Here is a 19921-nt window from a genome sequence, read left to right on the forward strand (position 1 = left end):
CACAACACTTTCACCCAGTTCTCCTCTGAATCATTCAGATGTTCATTGGCAAACTTCAGACGGGCATGTATATGTGCTTTCTTGAGCAGGGCGACCTTGTGAGCGCTGCAGGATTTCAGTCCTTCACGGCGTAGTGTGTTACCAATTGTTTTCTTGGTGACTATGGTCCCAGCTGCCTTGAGATCATTGACAAGATCCTCCCGTGTAGTTCTGGGCTGATTCCTCCCCGTTCTCGTGATCATTGCAACTCCACGAGGTGAGATCTTGCATTCAGCCCCAGGCCGAGAGAGATTGACAGTTCTTTTGTGTTTCTTCCATTTGCGAATAATCGCACCAACTGTTGTCACCGTCTCACCAAGCTGCTTGGCGATGGTCTTGTAGCCCATTACAGCCTTGTGGTGGTCTACAATCTTGTCCCTGACATCCTTGGAGAGCTCTTTGGTCTTGGCCATGGTGGAGAATCTGATTGATTGATTGCTTCTGTGGACAAGTGTCTTTTATACAGGTAACAAGCTGAGATTAGGAGCACTCCCTTTAAGAGTGTGCTCCTAATCTCAGCTCGATACCTGTATAAAAGACACCTGGGAGCCAGAAATCTTTCTGATTGAGAGGGGGTCAAATACTTATTTCCCTCATTAAAATGCAAATCAATTTATAACATTTTTGACATGCGTTTTTCTGGATTTTATTGTTGTTATTCTGTCTGTCACGGTTCAAATATACCTACCATTAAAATTATAGACTGATCATTTCTTTGTCAGTGGGCAAACGTACAAAATCAGCAGGGGATCAAATACTTTTTTCCCTCACTGTACTACCTGTGACTGGTCAGAAGTGGATATACGGCCACCTGTCATTAAACCCAATAGATTATTAGGCTTAAAGGCCCAGTGCAGTCATATGTGATTTTAATGCTATTTCCACACTATAAGGTCGAAGTAACACTCTGAAATTGTGAAAATATGATAAAGCCCTTTTTGTGTAAGAGCTGTTTGAAAAAAAATGCCTGGAATTTCAGCCTGTTCAGGTGGGATGGAGTTTTTAGGACCACTGCATAACATCACAAGGCGATCTGATGATAATAGACCAATGAACAAAAATATTCATAGTTTATTTGCATATATCCTCCTAGTTCTGGTGCTGGTCCCGCTCATTAGCAAGAGATTGTGCAGTGTTGCTGTCTTTACACTGGCTTCCATCCGAACAATCACTTTGTCTGATTTGGCTTCGATTTGGTTTTCATAATAATCAAGTGTCAGAGTAGTTCAGTCCGAAGTTCCGAACCTCTGCATATGCACAGCACACTTCGCATCAGACTGCATTGCAAAACAGGCTAGGTACACGTGGATTTCCTAGCAGCTCCATCAAGGTTGAATCGCATGGATTTTGAAATCAGCAGCAGCAGCAACCATTCATGAAGTAAGTGTTTAGATACTTATTTTTCGATTGTAAGTAAAGGACATGCTATTCATGGATTGCATACTTCGTCACAATATTGTTTTGAATGTTCTCTTGAGGACTGACGTTGAATGTTCTACTACTCAATGCATTATCTGAGTCGTGCTGATGAAGATTTAGTCTCAAGTGCATTTCCCCGGCAGAATCCTGGGTATCCAATTTTTTTGCAAAATAATTATTGTGACCCCACCCCAAATCTAATGACAAAACCTTAAAATCGGTACATTTCAATTTATACATCAACAAATAACCTTCAATAATTGCATTTTTATCTCTTATCAAAATGAAAAGAAACCGATAGATACATTTACTCAATAAAATTGTATATTTCTCAAACTTTTGTATATTGTCCCATACAATAATCTGTAATCTTAATTAATATTATATCATACCTGCCAACTTTTCAAAAAACCTTGGAGTGAGATTTTGTCCTGGGTCCGACTGGGTCCTGCAGTCGGTGAAAAGCAATTGCGCTGCCTGCGTCTCAGAACTGCGGCCGCCTTGATCTCATGAGGTTATCGTTGCCCACGTGTGCATGACGTCAGAGAAAGTCAGGATCAAGTCGGACACAAATCTAACCAGCATGCATTGGGCGGGTGATCGCCGGTGATCGATTCTGCGCAGACCTGGCTCATCTCAAATGAGCCTCTTGTCTATGATCTGTCGGCATGGTTATACTGGCCTGTGGCCTTCTTGGAGGCCTTGATGATATCGGAGGGGGGCTCCCATTTGAAGCAGGGCTCCAGATTGGCCATCTTTATGGTCATTATTGAGGACAGGGTGCCATCCAATGCTAGGCTGTTTCTTCTCTTGGTTTTGTTCAGTCCCACAACTGAAAACACCCTCTCAGCATCTGCGTTTGCATGGGGCAACACCAGGACAAGCTTGGCGACGGCAGCAAGCCTCTCGAATTCTTTGGCTCCTGTCACCTATGGAAAATGCACCAAAACACAATGGAAAAACATACCTTGATTTTTGATTGATTAATACTGTAGGTTGATCCATTAACAAAGTTCAGATAAAAACATGCATAATTTGCAACATGCATGACACATATATGCATGCAACAATTTTAAGCAACAGATGTAGCCAAGCAACACCTGCCAAAAGGAAAGACAAAAAAGGAACAAATGTTTACCTTATGCTTCCGGGTTGCCATTTCAGCCCAGAAGCTTTCCATTTCAGTTTAGTCCTGCAGGGATATCATTGGCATGGTCTGATAATTTAGAAACTCCTCACCCAGAAGGTCATGCTCCTCTGGCCCATGGTATGGGAGGAGATGGGGAAACCTATTTATGAAAGTAGAGTTACAAGTTGTTACGTTTTAGGTATATAGTCATCAACCAGCAGCAGTTCATACACATCTTTGAGGAGAAGCCACATAAGAATATCTCATGTGCAGTTTAGGAGTGAACACACCTCATCATAAAACACAGGGTATTTTAGCTAAGATGATAGAGAAAAAAAACTAACCTTTCAACAAAGTACAGGACATCTTCGATGTCACTTTCAGCCCTCTGCCGTACATCTACAAATTGTGCGTGCTTGATCAGTGGCTCTTCCAGTGGCAGCTTCTTAAGTGCATAGTCCACAGCACTTGTCAGGAAACACAACACAGCTTCATGGAATGAATCCACCTGCTGTGGTGTGATGTCACCCTCGTCGAGTAATCTGTTAAGTTTAGCCCTGGTTGTGAACCCAATGTTCAACTTTCTTCCTGTCACAGATACAGCATATCGGTATAAGGTACAAGGCTAAATATCACATATCACAGTGTTTGATCATAATAATAGTCAAATACTAATCTGGTAAATGGTTTGCCTTTTCTTTAAAGGCAATTTCACAAGGCTCCTCATGGCACTGCAGAGCTGCTGGAACCATAAACTTGGAACATAGCTTGCGTACGAATTTCACCATCTATAACAGACATTTACAAAAATAGTAGGTGAAACCTGTTTTAGAGGATCCCTGCAGATATCAGCAAGAAACACAGAATGGAAAAAAACTGCTAAATCCAATCCCACCTCATCATGTAACAAAAATATTGATGACTGCTCTCTCTGAAGCAGCAAGTTGAAAGAAGTGAAAGTTGGTACAGTGGCTTGGAAGAACAGCAGGTACACTTCTGTCATGGGGTCAGTGAATGTCTGCACAAGTCTCTTGAACCTGGCCTGATTTTCATCTTGAATCAATCAATAAATAACACAAAACAATAGGTTGTCATTAATACAAGTATGTGACTAACAATCCATGTAGTTGCTGCATAATGAAATTGAAAATTGATGACCATACTAGCAGATTTGTAGTAGCTGGCCAGAGGTTCATACAGCCTCAGGATCCTGGTCACACAACGTTCAAGGCTTGGCCAACGGACCGAGATATGCAGGAGGACCTCCATGTACTCCGCTTCATGGAGCTCACAAAACTCTGTTTTAGACATTAAATCCATATCATATATTTTCTACAGCTCAGCATTTCAGTATTACACTTAATAGTATCAAACATGCATACCTGTCAGGTATCCTTTCCGATTTGTGCTACCCTTGAACCAGTAACCGTTGTCCACTACCATATCCTCCAAATCAAAACCGGACACCTGCAATGCATAAATCAATCATAACACTTTCAGTCAATGCACGTAATTAGGATACAAATAAAAAGTTACATGTAAAGATAAATCAGGCCTTAACTCACTTTTAAAAAATCCCACTCCTGCAGCTTTGGCGGTGTTATGTGCCACATGACAAGGACAACCATGAATATAGGTGTTGGGATGCTTCTGGAGCACCCTAGAGGCAATGGAATTACGTGGTCCAATGTTCACAGCTGCATTGTCAACTGAGAGACCAATGCAGTTCTCCCAAGGGATGCCATGCTCCTCTATGGTGGAGTTAATTTTTGTGAAGATCTCACTTGCTGTCCCACATCTCGTCCCACTTGTTGTGCACATATTTAAAAACTGGTGGACAACTTTGCTGCCCATGAAGACCCGGACAGTAAGCGGGTTCATCTTTTCCACTCCTATAATGACAAGTTAGAATCATACAGATGTTCATGTTATTAGATGTTTAAAAATACACAAAGCACATGTTTTGCAGAGGAGAAAAATCTCTAATAGTTTGTGAAATACCAGTGTCATTCGACCCATACGTAACAAGGGTATACGGGGCTTTTTTCATCTCCTTCACAAGCTCCTGTGTGAAATATGGTGCGAGTGCTTCATTGGTAATGCAGGATGACTTAGTCCTGGCACACCTGTACTCCTGCGCTGTCTTCGAATCTCCGAAACATTCTTTTAGGAGAGGCCCCAGGTGGTCCGCAAAGGCTAGGGGGACGTTGTGAACTACCAACCCAGCTGTCAATTTGACCTCAGCCCTTCTTGTCTGTAAGAAATAAAAAATTATTAATCAATCAATCAATCAATCAATTTTATTTTATATAGCCCTTCGTACATCAGCTAATATCTCGAAGTGCTGTACAGAAACCCAGCCTAAAACCCCAAACAGCTAGTAATGCAGGTGTAGAAGCACGGTGGCTAGGAAAAACTCCCTAGAAAGGCCAAAACCTAGGAAGAAACCTAGAGAGGAACCAGGCTATGAGGGGTGGCCAGTCCTCTTCTGGCTGTGCCGGGTGGAGATTATAACAGAACCATGCCAAGATGTTCAAAAATGTTCATAAGTGACAAGCATGGTCAAATAATAATCAGGAATAAATCTCAGTTGGCTTTTCATAGCCGATCATTAAGAGTTGAAAACAGCAGGTCTGGGACAGGTAGGGGTTCCATAACCGCAGGCAGAACAGTTGAAACTGGAATAGCAGCAAGGCCAGGCGGACTGGGGACAGCAAAGAGTCACCACGGCCGGTAGTCCCGACGTATGGTCCTAGGGCTCAGGTCTCTCAGTTGGCTTTTCATAGCCGATCATTAAGAGTTGAAAACAGCAGGTCTGGGACAGGTAGGGGTTTCGTAACCGCAGGCAGAACAGTTGAAACTGGAATAGCAGCAAGGCCAGGCGGACTGGGGACAGCAAGGTGTCAGCATGCCCGGTAGTCCTGACGTATGGTCCTAGGGCTCAGGTTCTCAGAGAGAAAGAGAGAACGAAAGAATTAGAGAGAGCATACTTAAATTCACACAGGACACTGGATAAGACAGGAGAAGTACTCCAGGTATAACCAACTAACCCCAGCCCCCCGACACATAAACTACTGCAGCATAAATACTGGAGGCTGAGACAGGAGCGGTCCGGAGACACTGTGGCCCCATCCGAAGAAACCCCCGGACAGGGCCAAACAGGAAGGATATAACCCCACCCACTCTGCCAAAGCACAGCCCCCGCACCACTAGAGGGATATCCTCAACCACCAACTTACAATCCTGAGACAAGGCCGAGTATAGCCCACAGAGGTCTCCACCACAGCACAAACCAAGGGGGGGCGCCAACCCAGACAGGAAGATCACGTCAGTAACTCAACCCACTCAAGTGACGCACCCCTCCTAGGGACGGCATGAGAGAGCACCAGCAAGCCAGTGACTCAGCCCCTGTAACAGGGTTAGAGGCAGAGAACCCCAGTGGAGAGAGGGGAACCGGCCTGGCAGAGACAGCAAGGGCTGTTCGTTGCTCCAGAGCCTTTCCGTTCACCTTCACACTCCTGGGCCAGACTACACTCAATCATATGACCTACTGAAGAGATAAGTCTTCAGTAAAGACTTAAAGGTTGAGACCGAGTCTGCGTCTCTCACATGGGTAGGCAGACTGTTCCATAAAAATGGAGATCTATAGGAGAAAGCCCTGCCTCCCGCTGTTTGCTTAGAAATTCTAGGGACAATTAGGAGGCCTGCGTCTTGTGACCGTAGCGTACGTATTGGTATGTACGGCAGGACCAACTCGGAAAGATAGGTAGGAGCAAGCCCATGTAACGCTTTATAGGTTAACAGTAAAACCTTGAAATCAGCCCTTGCCTTAACAGGAAGCCAGTGTAGGGAAGCTAGCACTGGAGTAATATGATCAAATTTCTTGGTTCTAGTCAGGATACTAGCAGCCGTATTTAGCACTAACTGAAGTTTATTTAGTGCTTTATCCGGGTAGCCGGAAAGTAGAGCATTGCAGTAGTCTAACCTAGAAGTAACAAATGCATGGATTAATTTTTCTGCATCATTTTTGGACAGAAAATTTCTGATTTTTGCAATGTTACGTAGATGGAAAAAAGCTGTCCTTGAAACAGTCTTGATATGTTCGTCAAAAGAGAGATCAGGGTCAAGAGTAACCCCGAGGTCCTTCACAGTTTTATTTGAGACGACTTTACAACCATCAAGATGAATTGTCAGATTTAACAGAAGATCTCTTTGTTTCTTGGGACCTAGAACAAGCATCTCTGTTTTGTCCGAGTTTAAAAGTAGAAAGTTTTCAGCCATCCACTTCCTTATGTCTGAAACACAGGCTTCTAGCGAGGGCAATTTTGGGGCTTCACCATGTTTCATTGAAATGTACAGCTGTGTGTCATCCGCATAGCAGTGAAAGTTAACATTATGTTTTCGAATAACATCCCCAAGAGGTAAAATATATAGTGAAAACAATAGTGGTCCTAAAACGGAACCTTGAGGAACACCGAAATGTACAGTTGATTTGTCGGAGGACAGACCATTCACAGAGACAAACTGATATCTTTCCGACAGGTAAGATCTAAACCAGGCCAGAACTTGTCCGTGTAGACCAATTTGGGTTTCCAGTCTCTCCAAAAGAATGTGGTGATCGATGGTGTCAAAGGCAGCACTAAGGTCTAGTAGCACGAGGACAGATGCAGAGCCTCGGTCTGACGCCATTAAAAGGTCATTTACCACCTTCACAAGTGCAGTCTCAGTGCTATGATGGGGTCTAAAACCAGACTGAAGCATTTCGTATACATTGTTTGTCTTCAGAAAGGCAGTGAGTTGCTGCGCAACAGCTTTTTCTAAAATTTTTGAGAGGAATGGAAGATTCGATATAGGCCGATAGTTTTTTATATTTTCCGGGTCAAGGTTTGGCTTTTTCAAGAGAGGCTTTATCACTGCCACTTTTAGTGAGTTTGGTACACATCCGGTGGATAGAGAGCTGTTTATTATGTTCAACATAGGAGGGCCAAGCACAGGAAGCAGCTCCTTCAGCAGTTTAGTAGGAATAGGATCCAGTATGCAGCTTGAAGGTTTACAGGCCATGATTATTTTCATCATTGTGTCAAGAGATATAGTACTAAAACACTTAAGTGTCTCTCCCGATCCCAGGCCCTCGCAGAGCTGTGCAGATCCAGGACAGCTAAGCCCTGGAGGAATACGCAGATTCAAAGAGGAGTCCGTAATTTGCTTTCTAATGGTCATGATCTTTTCCTCAAAGAAGTTCATGAATTTATTACTGCTGAAGTGAAAGCCATCCTCTCTTGGGGAATGCTGACCATAGTTTATTTAAAATAGACGCCTGCGATAATAGGGCACAGGTAAAAAACACATTCAGCAACTAAGATCTCAAATTAAGAAAACTGGACTGTACTACACTGAAATACAAACCACAAATTAGTCAAAACTATCAACCATGACTTTACCGTGATCAACTAGAACACAAAACTCTTGACTGAACCTTGACAGAATCATTACACATATCATACCTTAACCTCTTGTGCAGACATACCCCCAACAGATGGAACGGCCATTGCATATTGGGATATTGTGGCTGTGGACTGGAGAGCTCGCTGCTTATCTTGGTGGCCTTTTGCTTTTTATATGGCGCACTACATCTGTCACACCCTGGTGGCAACATGAGTTTTCATTACGGCAGACTGCACACCAGTAGTGGGTGTTGACGCTCCCTCTGGTAATAAATGGCCATGAAGAGGTCCACTCATTTTTGAAAATGGATCTATATGTTGCTGCTCCAGCCAGAGCACGACTCTTCTGGCCCTGCTGTTGGATTGGGGGGGGGGGACTCTTCTGTCTGCCCTGTTGGTTGTTCTATTTGTCTTGTCTGTTGCTCCTCTGCATGTGCGTCAATCTGTCCTGTCTGTTGCTCCTCTGCTTGTTTGTCAGTCTGTCCTGTCTCCTGTCTCTGTCGTTTCAATCAATTGTTCTGGCTGTTCTGTCAGTGTGTTTTGTCTGTCTTTTCTCACTTGGCTGGTTCTTTTAAATAAAATAAAAGGTTTCGCTTTTGTCCTGGCAAAGGTCTCTTACGGGACATCTTTGAAACCTTTAAACAATTCAAATGGTCATGTTGGTTTAATAACTCTACTCTCAGTTACAAAAACATACCTACTCCTATTGCACACATTTCCTGTATTTATGTTCAATTCTTTGGAATACATCTTACCTGTTCGAAATCAGCTGAGTTTACATTCACCACACTAAATCATGTTCACACGCACAAACAAATCATTTCTTTCAAGATTTAAAGTTTAAGAGAGTGAGTACTCAATTGGACGACATTTCACTGTTACATACCTAGTCTCAGCTCAGCTTTTTATCAGACTTCTTGAGGTAGTGACCGTTTCTTCTCCTGTTGACTTTCGTGGCAATGGTATGTCTTCTTCTGTCGCTAACTTCTGGGTGCAGCGCAAATGGTTCAGTGGCGCTCATTTGAAAAAAGGAACGAACGAGTCTCGGCCGATTTTTTTTGCGTGAGAGATTGGATGTGTGGCGTGAGTGCGTGTGAAAACAGGCAAAAACTTGTGTCACATGGCGAAAACGTGAGAGTTGGTAGCTCTGATTATATATATTGTTTTTTTGTCGACCCCCACTATAGTTCCTTCCACCTTGCGACCCCGACTTTAAATATCACTGCTTTAGATGGAGTATAACGTGACTGCACTGAGTTTTAGCTAGCTACTATTAGTATTGCTAGCTATTTTTGACAAACTGTTCTACCTATGGCAATTGCCATCTCTCTAAAGTATATTTGACGATATGATAATGATAGCAAAGTTGTTTTCTTACTAATTACTTGCCTACTTTAGCAATGTCATCGTATTTCCAGGCCACTATAGTGTCTCCTTAGATAGTGTTAGCTAGATTGCTACTTTTGTCAGTCACCCAAAACGAACCAAGGTCACCTACTTGATTAAGCTTGTGTCTTGTCATTTTGATGCTAATGTTTTCTTTGATGATTGTACAAAATAAAATGCTAAAATTGACCATTTGAAGAGTATTTTTCATTGGGTATTAGAGCTAAAAACGAACTGGAATGTGATTGCATTAGTAGATATAGCCTGCCAGCCAGAAAAAATAGAGAGGGTATATTAGTATTATTAGCTAAGTAGATATCTCATTAGGTGTATGTTTATCTGTCATATGATTCCTAAAAAATTGTAAACCTTCTGGCTGTTAAATGCAAGAATGAATGTATAACCTTTATGATAGATCATAAGACTTATGAAAGCTCAGGCTGGAGGTCAAGCTGGTTTGTCTTTGCTACAGGCATACATTATCATATTATTTCAGTTATGGACTATCAGATATAACATTATGTTAACTGTTTTCTCAAATGTTAGAGTGAAAACCTTAGAATTATCAAATGTAACTTTGTCACCTTGCAAACAGGTTGATAACTTGTGGCTACAGAATTCCCTTAGATTGGGCCCCGTGTAGCTCAGTTGGTGGAGCAACGCCAGGGTTGTGGGTTCGATTCCCACGGGGAGCCAGTATGGAAAAAATGTATGCACTCACTAACTGTAAGTTGCTCTGGATAAGAGCGTCTGCTAAATGATGTTGGGATTTTGTTTTCTCATAATTGGATCTGTATGTGATGAATAGCTTAGAAGGAATGCATTAATGATAAGCATAGAAGGTTTGTACTATACTGATATAAATTGTTTCACATAACAGGCTGTGATTCATGTAAGGAACGTTAGGGGGTAGGACAGATAAGAACTTGTGTCTCACAATACCCGAACACTCTCTCTTTGTGATCTGTGAACCGTCCAAGGACGTGTACTGCAGAAGTGCTGACTTTCTGGATAAGTTGCAAAACAACTAGACACCTGGCAACAGGGATGCGCCAAGGGGCTGGGACCAACCCGTGCGCCAACGGATTGGCTGAGTAAGTCTAAACCACGCTCAGTCTCTACTCTGATTGGCCAGCAGAGAGGTGGGAAATATCTCTGTCAGAGTATTTGAAGAAGAACCTGTAACAATGGATTAGTTCTCTGTCTGCCCTGCGTGGTATTTCAGTGAGCCCGTATACGAACCTTCATACTTATCATACATACATTTTGCATATAATAAATTTAGCTTGGATTTAATATCTCTTGATTATGTTTTCTCTTACTCCAATACCAGATTTGAATTACGCAATTTCTAACAATTGGTGACCTCCGACTGTGATCTGGTAGCGGAACTTCGCTGGAATTCACCCAGCCTATTGGACATTGCTGTCGTCGAACTGTGTGTTTCACAAAGTGCCCGGGCTTCTAAAAACACAGGTAAGCAGACACCTATTGTTATATAACTAAAGTTCTGCATATTGGCTTTATCCAATTTAATTTTGTGAAGCACCTGTTTGATGTAAGTGAACCCTATTGTACTATAAATAACGATTACAGTATACTACTTCGATTTCATAATGTACTATGCAAATGTTTGATAATTGTGATGGTTAAACCCATGGGAAATAGAAGCGGCTGTGTGCCCATAGAAGAGGCTGTGTGCCCAATAGAAGCGGCTGTGTGCCCATAGAAGCGGCTGTGTGCCCAATAGAAGCGGCTTTGTGCCCAATAGAAGTGGCTGTGTGCCCATAGAAGAGGCTGTGTGCCCAATAGAAGCGGCTGTGTGCCCAAATAGAGGAGGCTGTGTGCCCAAATAGAGGAGGCTGTGTGCCCAAATAGAGGAGGCTGTGTGCCCAAATAGAGGAGGCTGTGTGCCCAAATAGAGGAGGCTGTGTGCCCAAACAGAGGAGGCTGTGTGCCCAAATAGATTGTGTGTTGAGTGTAAGTGTGTCATTTATGACTGTGTGACATATTTGACTGTGTGATAGGATTATGACTGTGTAATGTGAGTGAGTGCGATAACTGTGTACTATTTTTGCTGTGTGATAACTGTATACTACGTTTAACTGTGTAATAACTGTGTACCATTTTTGGCTGTGAATACAAATAATATTTTAAAACAGTAAATAATGAGAATTACAATTAGGAAATAAAGTTTAAATTGTGCAAACGTTAACAAAAGACACCCATAGGAGGTACTTTAAATAGTTAGGCAGTGCGACGCTATTGACACGTATCAGCAAAGGCTAGGTACGGCTAAGATCAGAGTGTTGTCGTATGCATGAGAGTGTGAATGATAAACCTGTATACCTTGATAGAAAACTAATTGGGAATTAAAGATGTCTGTGGCTGTCCAAACTGTATAATTTGTGAATAACTGTTGGGTTTGTGGTTACTCAAACCGTATAACCCGTCAGTGACAATCGAAAACATAAAATGTAAAGTGATGAATGGCTAGTGTGACTGAACTGAAACGTTTGAGCTGATATGATTGAACTGTGATGTTTGATGTTTGACATAGCATAACACTGGTTTTGAATAGTTGTGTTGTAGCAATTCGGTTTATTATTTGATTCAATGTTTGATGTTTGACATAGCATAAGACTGGTTTTAGGTGCTTGGGTTGAGGCTTTTTGGTTGATTATTTGATGTAACGTTTGATGTTTGACCCTGCAAAATACTGGTTAAACAATTAGACTGAAATAATTCGGTTTATCGTTGAAATATAAATATGCACCAACTTTAACTAATTAGGTGGGAATGATTTGATTTAAATAAATAGACTAAAGTACTTTAAATAACGGCAGAATATTGGGAACACTAAAACGAAAAACAGCTCTTCAAAAGAGCCTACTCCCACTGAACACTGGAGAGAGAGTTGCGAGGGGAGGAGCTGGAGAGAGCGAAAGTGTGGCTTTTGGAGCCAGGAAAGACTGGGAGTTGGCTGGGAACACCACGGGGTGATTATTTGAGAGGTGCCTGTGGGTTTCTGACGATGGATATTCTAAACTTGCTCACCCGAACGTAAACGTACGTCATGGGTGAGAAAGTAGAGAATATTTACATTTGCATTTTTGGTAATTTGGCAGACGCTCTTGTCCAGAGCGACTTGCAGGAGCGATTGGGGTTGAGTGCCTTGCTCGAGGGCACATCGGCAGATTTTTCGCCTGGTCGGCTCGGGGATTGGAACCGGCGACCTCTCGGTTGATGGCGCGGTACTATTGCTTACTGGGCTACCTGCCGCCCCATATGAGTTTAAGGTTGTGCCGTTGTTTGATCATGTGATAAGGTTTAATGGGTAATCGGACCATAACTAATGTGGTTATGGAAGTAATTTATAGGTAGGGGAGAGCAAATAGGGGGCTCCATTGAACTATTATGGTTTATTTGGCATTTCAATGGCATAAGGTGAAATCTGTATGCATGAGGGGAATTCGATCATGTATTATTATAGTATTATGGACACTCCGTAATAAATAAACTGAACCAAACAAGACGTTACTACAGCAATAGAGAATGGTTAATGTTGTTACGTTAGTTTTTAAACCCGATGATAGAGGTAAATGCAGAACGCTGTTAGAGAGTGGGTTTTATTTTTGCTACTAGGGTGTTTGAGAAGGAAGGGCTGATGACGTGGCTGGTTGTACGACATGGAAGTTGTTGTTCGCAGATGGTGTGGAGTGACTGGCGATGTATGTAGAGGGTTCCTGGTTCGAAAACAGGTAGGGACAGTGAGTAAAGCTTTCGCAGTGGGGCTATATACCTAGATTACTATGTGGATTGAGAAATGTGAAAGGTTGAATTAGATAGCTTTAATAGAAGTATTCTAGAAAGGTCTATGAAAATATGTTACAAGGTCCCCATGCACTTTCCCCGAAGGAGCAAGGGGAGGGTGAGAGATAGTTCAAATGTTAGGAACATCATTAAATGTATGCTTATCAACAATAGCAAGTATTTGTTTTATTAATTAGAGCCTAATCAGAGAGAACAGTTAAAGAAATTGAATAGCGAACTGAAATGGGTTAGTGGGAAAATATAAATTGTTGGTACATTTTAGAACGATAATTTATTTTGGTTACGGGGATGCAAGTGGCATTGGCTGTTGTGCTGGGGGAATAGCGCCAGCCTGTGGTGGGTTCTGGATTGGTGAAGCAGGGGGGACAGGAACAATAGAAGGAGAGACAGATTTTCCTAGGGGGTTGAACAAATAATTGATAATGGATCATTTCAGATGAGATCACATGTAGCAGAGTTAGGGTAATCAATTAAATAATCATTGTATACTCGGGGAATTTTGAGTGGTTTTATGGATTAGTTATGAGGAATTTGATTGATACAAACAGTTATTGATGGGTTAAGACTGGGGATATCTGTATCATGTTTTGTGTGTACTACCATCTTTAGATTATAACCAGGAGAAAGAGATTAGCTCATCTCATTGGAATGTTTCCCAGGGCTAGCAGTAGTGAAGTTAGGCAGTATTTAGGTCATAAAAGTGAGCTACCAAATTAAGTGAGGCCTGGCTATTTGTGGTTGTTGTTTTTCAAATTGGGTTTTTCAAACAAAAAACAACACACCTAGTATGATGTTTATAAAGCCTTGTTGTTTCAATTTTGGGGGGTTTTCAGCAGGTCAAGGGTGATAGGTCTTAGAGGAGCACACAGTGCATTTTATGGAGTTTTTTTTTTGGTTTTGGCTGAGTTTGGGGTATATATGATTTCTTATGAGAATGAATGTCATGAGGACTTAATGAACACTTGGGATAACTAACATTTATGAAAAAGTGTGAAGAAGATTATAATTTGGTAATAATATATATGATTTGAACCATAAAATAACAGAAGAGAGAGTGGAGGGATGGTAATTGGATAATGAATTACCGATATTACCTAAGTGATTGTTTAGGTAGGTGGTAGTATTGACACATGGGCAAATCATGTGTCAAAAAGGGGGATGGTAGGATTAAATAATAAATATATACGAAGGAGAGGACAAAATACTTTTAAATTTTTTTTTTTTTAAAGATTAGAAATTGAGAACTGAACATGTGTGAAGATAGTTTATTAACCACACCCGTATGTCAGAGGTTTTGTGCCCCACAGGTGAACTAAAGGAGAAGGTGACCCACTCTATCTGACTAGGTGACTGGTGAGCATCCAGTCCCTAAAAGAAGAAAAACTGGAAGCAGGCCTGTTGGGAAGGGCCCTACCAAGTCCTATTAGATCCACCTGGGTGCATGTCACACACTGCAAAAAGGTAAACCCAGTTACACCTGACGAACAAACACAGAGTTAGGAGAAAGAACCGATCACCACTAGGGCTCGGGGGTTGGCTCCTTAACGAAGATTCCCTTACCCTGTCTGATCATCCCTGTGTGAGTTCGATAGAAGGTAAAGCAATGGGTTGGCCTCTGGCGTCTGACATGTTCTCAGGGCGAGGGTGGGGATTCACAGGTCTCCCGACGGTAGGTAGCTGTCTGATTGTGGGGGCCATATTCCTAGCACACTCAAACCCTCCTGATCAGCCAGAAGTAGTAGTTAACCTAACACAAGTTGATAAAATAATACCTGAGCACAGTCTACAAAGGCATAGGAGACAGCTAGACGTAGGGAAAGGGGAAGTACTAGGGACTTTAGGGAAGGACATCACCATATGTATGTCACCATGTACATCCTGGGACTATGTAGTTGCTCATACTTAGCGGGGGGGATATGTCAATCTCCATACACAGTTTAGGGATAGGTGTAGTATTGTGAAAGTAGGGAATTACCAGAAATGGCAGTGCGACCCATATAAGGGTAGGTGCTGTCTGAAAGTCTGAAATACGCTAAAACAGGTTACAGACCTGAACAAGTGAGATATCCTCTTCAACTGGGGCACCCTATAGAGTAAACCTCTCTGAGGGAGGTAGTGAGACCGGGGCTGTGGTAAAGATAGTGCAAACTATAGACCTGAAGAAAGTAGGACAGGTGGAGACGGGGGTGTAGAAATCTTGACCTGTGGTTGGAATGGATTTAGTATACGGCAAGAACTATGTCTAAAGAGGACTGTTATGCCTGTGGGACAGCCAAACCAAGGTTAACAACTACTCCGTTCCCCTTGACAGGCTTTGACTCTCTGTCAGGTTTATCCTCCATTATTAAATTGTTCAAGCCACCTGGGAATGTGGTGAAGGAGTCTTATGGTAACTTGCACTATCTGTGTCCCCCGATAACAAAGTAATCCCGACCTGGGTTGCCTCCGTTTGAAGTCACAGGGGAGTCTTATTGTTTTTCTAGGACTAATAAGATAGGATACAGGGTAGGGTATCTTAGCTCCTGCTCCCACACAGAGAATGTCACAACTAAAAGAGACCATGACTAATCTCTCCTCTTTGTTGCAGCCAGAGGATTTTAGGAACCAAAACCAGGCCCGTGCTGACATCTGATGGTTGTGTGGGGATAACAGATCGTGAACTCACCTACATATGCAAACAATCAAACGTGTCAGAGACTGGTGAGTTGTCACGTAGAAAGTAGGACCTCCTCCCGGGATCCTTTGATGAAAGGATATATATTGATGGGATAGGAGAGAGAAGCTGGGAATCAGATCGCAGCTGGGTTTGAATCAAGTATTTTCTGGTGGTCAACAATTAATAAAAACATAGATTGGATGAATTATATTTATAAACCACACTCGTGATGCAATAAGGGGATTAGCTGAGCAGACAGCGGCAACTAGCTTAATGACATGGCAGAATAGAATAGCTTTAGATATGCTTTTGGCTGAGCGGGACGGGGTTTGTGTTCTGTTTGGATCTATGTGCTGTACTTTCATCCTCAAACAATACAGCATCGGACGGGTCCGTGACCATCACCACGCTGGCGAACGAACTGGCTGAGAACTCTGGTATTTATAGTTCCCTAAACGGTTGGTTTGACAACATATTTGGTAAATGGAAAACTATTGTTGTAACTATTCTGGGTGAAGTTATAGCTTCTATGGGTATACTTGTTCTTTGTGGATGTTGTCTTATTTCCTGTGTCTGAGGGTTGGTGAGAAAAGGAGATGGAGAGGGCGGTTTCCCAACAGATGGTGAGATACGGCCCAATCCCGGACTCCGACCTAAGGAATGAAGGATATGACCTACCAGGCTTGGTGGAGTGACACCCTAGAGGGTGTCTAAAGGGGGCCAAAATGTACTTCCCTGTTTGTGTTTTATGTTTTAATAATCTTATGTTTTGTGTTCTATTAATCCTGTGTTTTATGCTTTATTAATCAAGTTAACCATTGTGAATGTTTGTCTTTCCTTATGTGAAGGTTTGAAGTGCCTGGGTGACTTGTAGCCAACCATTTGCAAGTTGGGTGTAGATGGAAGGACTGAGGGTTTTTATTTTTCAGTATCATTATTGCCTATTGATAAAAGTGTGATTCTCTGTGTTTTCTTATTTTGGGTTCACACCCAGTGGGTGTGAAAAGGGGGATTATTGGGATTTGTTTTCTCATAAGTGGATCTGTATGTGATGAATAGCTTAGAAGGAATGCATTAATGATAAGCATAGAAGGTTTGTACTATACTGATATAAATTGTTTCACATAACAGGCTGTGATTCATGTAAGGAACGTTAGGGGGTAGGACAGATAAGAACTTGTGTCACAATACCCGAACACTCTCTCTTTGTGATCTGTGAACCGTCCAAGGACGTGTACTGCAGAAGTGCTGACTTTCTGGATAAGTTGCAAAACAACTAGACACCTGGCAACAGGGATGCGCCAAGGGGCTGGGACCAGCCCGTGCGCCAACGGATTGGCTGAGTAAGTCTAAACCACGCTCAGTCTCTACTCTGATTGGCCAGCAGAGAGGTGGGAAATATCTCTGTCAGAGTATTTGAAGAAGAACCTGTAACAATGGATTAGTTCTCTGTCTGCCCTGCGTGGTATTTCAGTGAGCCCGTATACGAACCTTCATACTTATCATACATACATTTTGCATATAATAAATTTAGCTTGGATTTAATATCTCTTGATTATGTTTTCTCTTACTCCAATACCAGATTTGAATTATGCAATTTCTAACAATGACTAAAATGTTTTTTTTTTATGTTCATAATCCCCTTTCTTATGTGCTAAAGGGTCATCGCTGAGGAAGACCTGCAAGAGAAGGAGGACCATATAATATGCCATTTAGCAGAGGCTTTTATCCAATGCGACTTACAGTCATGTGTGCATACATTTTTACTCATGGATGGTCCCGGGGATCGAACCCACTACCCTGGCATTACAAGCGCCATGCTCTACCAATTGAGCTACAGAGGACCACACTGCTATGACCATGAGGTCATGGACTTCTTGGAGGAAGATGCTTTTGATGAGGAGCTACTTGGTGTAGACGAGGACGATGAGTATGAGACACACATACACACAGGACAGACAGCTGAACATCAACTGGCAGAGGAGCAGCTGAACTGGTTCCCCCGTAACCCTCCTAGGATGATGCTGCTGGAGGTGGCTGCTGTACATTCCAAGCTGGTGGTGCAGGTTGTAGAAATGCTCTAGCCGGGTCCCAGATCTGTTTATGCTGTCATGTTAACACCTAATGTATGATAGATGGCATGCAATGTTACCATAGCAGTTGGCTATACATCACTGGAGGCTCCTCATAGGGGGAAGGGAAGGACCATCCACCTCAGTGAATTTCATAAAAATTAAAATAGTGAAACATTAAAAAAGTTATCATTTTTAGATAGAACTATACTAAATATATTCACGTCACCAAATAATTCATTAAAACATATTGTTTTGCAATGGAGATCTACAGTAGCCTCAACAGCACTATGTAGGGTAGCACCATGGTGTAGCTGGAGGACAGCTAGTTTCCGTCCTCCTCTGGCTCCATTGGCTTCAGTACAAAACCTAGGAGGCTCGTGGTTCTCACCCCCTTCCATAGACTTACACAGTAATTATAACAACTGCCGGAGGACTAACCTATCAGAGCTCTTGCAACATGAACTGACATGTTGTCCACCCTATCAAAGGATCAGAGAATGAATCTAGTACTGAAAGCATAAGCTACAGCTAGCTAGCACTGCAGTGCATAAAATGTGGTGAGTGGTTGACTCAAAGAGAGAGAAAGACAATAGTAGAACAGTTTTTAACAAATACATTTCTTTAAAAATGAAAGAGAAGCAAGCGAGAGAAAGAGAGGGAGCTAGTTATATTTTGTATTTTTTTCACTTTCCCTTACTTAGCTAGCAAATACAGCTAGCTAGTTTAGCCTAGCCAAACACCTGGCTCAAACAGAAAGGGATGCTATGTTACCTAGTTACCAAGCAAAGGAAATAGTTGAGAGGAGGAGAGCGCGTAGATGCGAGAAGGAATTATACGATCTGGCTGCAATGATAGTTTACTGTGTTTGCGTGTGATCAGGACTGCATCCATTCCGCCAATTCTGTTGAAAAACTTTTCTTAAACGGAAGCAAACTGAATAAAATGGGGATAAACATATCTGAATTTGTCCAACAGAAACTCTCGTATGCAACTATTGGACTAATGATTACACCCTAGATCAGCTAGATGCAGGCAAGAGTGTGCAAGGCGGTAATGAATGTGTCAATGTCTGTCACCTTGATTACTCAAATTTCTATCTATTTACTCTTTTCCATCTGACTGAGCAATCCACTGTCTCATCAGCCCTGCCAGGCAATTTATAAACTTGATCTCCACTATAAAAAGCATCTAGACATTATCTCACATTTCTTTTAGCCTAACATTTCGTTTGTATAAATTTGTATAAACCTTGCTGTCTGTCTCTCCGACATTTGCAACATTGTTTCAATTTTGAAATTCGATCTCCTGCTGTTCCATAGTAATGAACGAGTCTGGACGAGACAGACAGGCAGGCAGCGTTCCTCAGCCAGTCGAAATCATGAATCAACTGACATCATTTTTATGGATATATACAAAAAAAAATCCATTGAAAAAAGGTCAAACGAAACGCAGCTAATTTGCAGTCTTTCCAGCTTCAGTTTGAAGTGCTTGTGTTACTGTAGCTGTGTTGTTGGCTAGCTCCTCTGAACAACAGTGTCCTGACGAGTGAGCACATTTTCTATGCACAAATCGCGCCTCATTAGCTCATTGTTATGGATGTATCCAAATAAATGTCCCTAGAAAACAGCTTAAACAAATGCAAATGCAGCTACTTTAGACATGTGTGCATTCCTATCAAAGTAAGTGGCTTATTTTCTGTATATCGTGTTGTCGTTTCTGCTGTAGCACAACATATGAATGTATGGATCATAATGTATTTACTGTTTTATTCACGTTTTCAAGTACTAAGCTTTTTGGCGGCTATATTTGGCGCTATCTTTTTGACATTATACAATACCTTCTGGTTAACACGTAAGCGTCTGTCAGACCAAGGATGTTTAACAAGGGATAGTTCACTCGACTGATTTATGGTGTTTTCAAGACAACTGTGAACTCTGAA

General features: G+C 42.0%; 1 long non-coding RNA gene across 1 annotated transcript; it reads right to left on the bottom strand.

Annotated features, from left to right (window-relative positions):
- Window positions 1-2339: 2339 nt before the first annotated feature.
- On the bottom strand, window positions 2340-2972 carry LOC311103808. The gene is made up of 3 exons (XR_014610123.1): window positions 2932-2972; window positions 2597-2747; window positions 2340-2387 (listed from the first exon to the last, which is right to left on the bottom strand). It is a non-coding gene; the product is annotated as an uncharacterized lncRNA (long non-coding RNA).
- Window positions 2973-19921: the final 16949 nt, after the last annotated feature.

The sequence above is a fragment of the Coregonus lavaretus genome (assembly GCF_964263955.1).
Source record: "Coregonus lavaretus genome assembly, chromosome: 28".
Lineage (NCBI taxonomy): Eukaryota > Metazoa > Chordata > Actinopteri > Salmoniformes > Salmonidae > Coregonus > Coregonus lavaretus.